Genomic DNA, 3,511 nt, shown 5'->3' on the forward strand with positions numbered 1-3,511 from the left:
TAACCCCAAACTCCTAGCGCTAGCCAACATTAGCCACTTAGCAACAACAAATTGGAATTCGTAACATATACGTTTTGCAATTTCTTAACACATTGTACATTTTACAAATTCTGAGCATATTGTACTAAATAGAGTCTCGGATTTAAGTACAAAATAATACAAAATGCTCCGAGACCACGTTGGCCAAATGGCCAAAGAACGTTGGCTGAACTGGAATACCAGTGCGAGGCCATTACAAATGAATAGAACCTAAGCAAAGCTGAGCCTCTGACTGCAGTGAAGCTTAGAATTCCACTTTCCCGAAATGGCACCAAAACATTGGTCCCTTTTCATTTCAGCACGACAATCTGGACGAAACTGAAAAATCACTTGTGTCGAAACTAAACATCCACACCCCGGTGTCAAGTGTACTTAAGTCTGCGAAATGAGGAAGTAGGAAAGAAACAAACTTCTGACCAAAATATACAAGTTGAAAGAGAGTGACTGTTAGAGGGGAATAAATCAGTCCAAGAGGTACAGTAACCCACAGAAACACAGGAGAAGAGGAACATGGGGATGTACATGGGTATGGTTCGGTAACAGGTACAAAAACAGAGATAATACATACGAACAGAGCAGGATGAACGTATGCATAGCAAATGAGCTACAACAGAGAACAAAAATTAAACAGAACTGCAAAAGCACAATAGGTAAGTATCTAATAACCAGGAATTACAGAACAGTACAATAATAACAAAAGCAGAGTTCAAATGTAAACATCTTTCCTAATAGCATACAATGAGGCTATACAAATGGGAAACATAAATAGCAAGCATTACACTAAATGTAATAGAAACTTCAGCATATAACAAAGTAATAGCTACATAGTGATGTACAAAGCCAAGTTAAACAACAATTGACTCTGTGTTCACGTATCCCATGTGCATATGTCCACCCACAAACTGGGATAACACTGATCAGCTAAGGCAATATTTACTCCCTTGGATAGTGTGGGTTAGGCTGGCTAGCCAATCAGGACCACGGAGAGACTGCATGGAGAAAGGCTGAGGATGGGTGAGTCAGACAGCACGGCTCCAGAAAGCAAATAAACAAATGCTCACACAAACAGTCTTAAGGGCTGTAAGTAAGCATTTCACGGCAAGGTCTACACCTGTTGTATTCAGCACATGTGACAAATACAATTTGATTTGATTTATATAGCGTCTATAAACACAGAGATATTTGGCAAAAAAGACCGACATGTCCATGTAGAATGTCCCTCAGCCTCAGAGTTCCCATTCTAATACGGAATTTCTGCCATTTTAAAAGGCTAGCATTTGATAACAGCGAAGCACGCTGCCTAGCCTTACAAAGATTAAAGTTCTAAGAGCAGTTTTTTTATTTAACCAACTAACTATTTATCTACTACCATTTTCCTTTTTAGTGTTTTACATTTTGTGGTATAAACTAGGCTTCTATGGGAGTGTGGCAATAACTTATTTACTTTCATTATTCACAGGTCTGCACTTCTGATTGTTGGCAAACAGGCGGCACCCTTCTGAAAGCGAACTGCTCAGCTCTTTTGAGAGCTATCAGATGAAAAGAAACAAAGAGGGGGAAAAAGAAGATTTTCAGTGTGTTTATACAGTTGAAGTCAGAAGTTAACTTAGCCAAATATATTTAAACTCAGTTTTTCACAATTCCTGACATTTAATCCTAGTAAAAAAAATCCCTGTATTAGGTCAGTTAGGATCACCATGTCATTTTGAGAATGTGAAATGTCAGAATAATAGTTGACAATGATTTATTTCAGCTTTTATTTCTTTCATCACATTCCCAGTAGGTCAGAAGTTTACATACACTTAATTGGTATGTGGTAGCATTGCCTTTACATTGTTTAACTTGGGCCAAACGTTTCAGGTAGCATACCACAAGCTTCCCACAATAAGTTGGGTGAATTTTGTCCCATTCCTCCTCACAGAGCTGGTGTAACTGAGTCAGGTTTGTAGGCCTCCTTGCTCGCACACGCCTTTTCAGTTCTACCCACACATTTTCTAGGATTGAGGTCAGGGCTTTGTGATGGCCACTACAATAGCTTCACTTTGTTGTCCTTTAAGCCAATTTGCCACAACTTTGGAAGTATGCTTGGGTTCATTGTCCATTTGGAAGACTCATTTGTGACCAAGTTTTAACTTCCCGACTAATGTCTTGAGATGTTGCTTCAATATATCATGATGCCATCTATTTTGTGAAGTGCACCAGGCCCTCCTGGTTCTATTTTTGTTCAGAACAGAGGATATTTCTCCAAAAAATACAATCTTTGTCCCCATGTGCAGTTGTAAACCGTAGTCTGGCTTTTTAATGGCGGTTTTGGAGTAGTGACTTCTTCCTTGCTGAGCAGCCTTTCAGGTTATGTCGATATTGGACTCGTTTTACTGTGGATATAGATACTCTTGTACTTTTTTTTCTGAGGTCTTGGCTGATTTCTTTTGATTTTCCCATGATGTCAAGCAAAGAGGCACTGAGTTTGAAGGTAGGCATTGAAAGACATCCACAGGTACACCTCCAATTGACTCAAATGATGTCAATTAGCCTATCAGAAGCTTCTAAAGCCATGACATCATTTTCTGGAATTTTCTGAGGTGTTTAAAGGCACAGTCAACTTAGTGTATGTAAACTTCTGACCCACTGGAATTGTAATACAGTAAATTAATCTGTGTGTAAACAATTGTTGGAAAAAAATATTTGTGTCATGGACAAAGTAGATGTCCTAACCAATTTGTCAAAACTATAGTTTGTTAACAAGAAAGGTGTCTTAAATGTAAATGTAAATGTGTGGAGTGATTGCAAAACAAGCTTTAATGACTCCAACCTAAGTGTGTAAACTTCAACTGTATATTAAGGGGTTGTTACTTTGGCAAATAATGTTACCATCTAAAGAGTGTTTTTTAATAATTAACCAAATGTATTGTGTTTTTGTTTTACATGCATGCCCATTAGTTTCATTATTTATTGTTATGCTGTAAATTGGTATTTTATGGTTGTAAGCAGTGGGAATTTTAGCATGTAAATCTTGGTGGGGAAAACTCAATTATACAATTTTTTGATGCATGCCAGCAGAACCACTACACAACATGTTATTTTATTAGGCCTATGTGATTGAAAAGGGAAGGAAAATACAATACAGGATCCACGTTCAGACAATATAAAGACAGACAGTGCATTATGCAAACAAAAAACAATCCTTGCAATATCAACTGGAATTTCATGAGTCTATTACTGAACTTTTTGTTTAAAAAACAAACATTATGGGAAGTGTCACTGGCAAACATGGTTACAGACCCAACAACATATATAGTATCCCTTCAAGAAAATAATGAACTAATTAGAATACAAAATAAATAAAAGAATGAAATCATTCCACCATTGGCTAAAATTATTAATAAGATACTAATGAGATTGCTTTTTAGGGTTACCATTTTGACCAAACAAGAACGAATCATGACGTCAGTGATCGTCAGGTAGGAGCTCT

At 37.3% G+C, this 3,511-nt stretch overlaps 1 long non-coding RNA gene across 1 annotated transcript; it reads left to right on the top strand.

Moving 5' to 3' along the window:
* The first annotated feature begins 439 nt into the window (after positions 1 to 439).
* Positions 440 to 1,724, top strand: LOC124039232. Its single transcript, XR_006839531.1, has 3 exons — positions 440 to 689; positions 989 to 1,053; positions 1,499 to 1,724. It is a non-coding gene; the product is annotated as an uncharacterized LOC124039232 (long non-coding RNA).
* The last annotated feature ends 1,787 nt before the right edge of the window (positions 1,725 to 3,511 follow it).

This window comes from Oncorhynchus gorbuscha, linkage group LG07 (assembly GCF_021184085.1).
Source record: "Oncorhynchus gorbuscha isolate QuinsamMale2020 ecotype Even-year linkage group LG07, OgorEven_v1.0, whole genome shotgun sequence".
Lineage (NCBI taxonomy): Eukaryota > Metazoa > Chordata > Actinopteri > Salmoniformes > Salmonidae > Oncorhynchus > Oncorhynchus gorbuscha.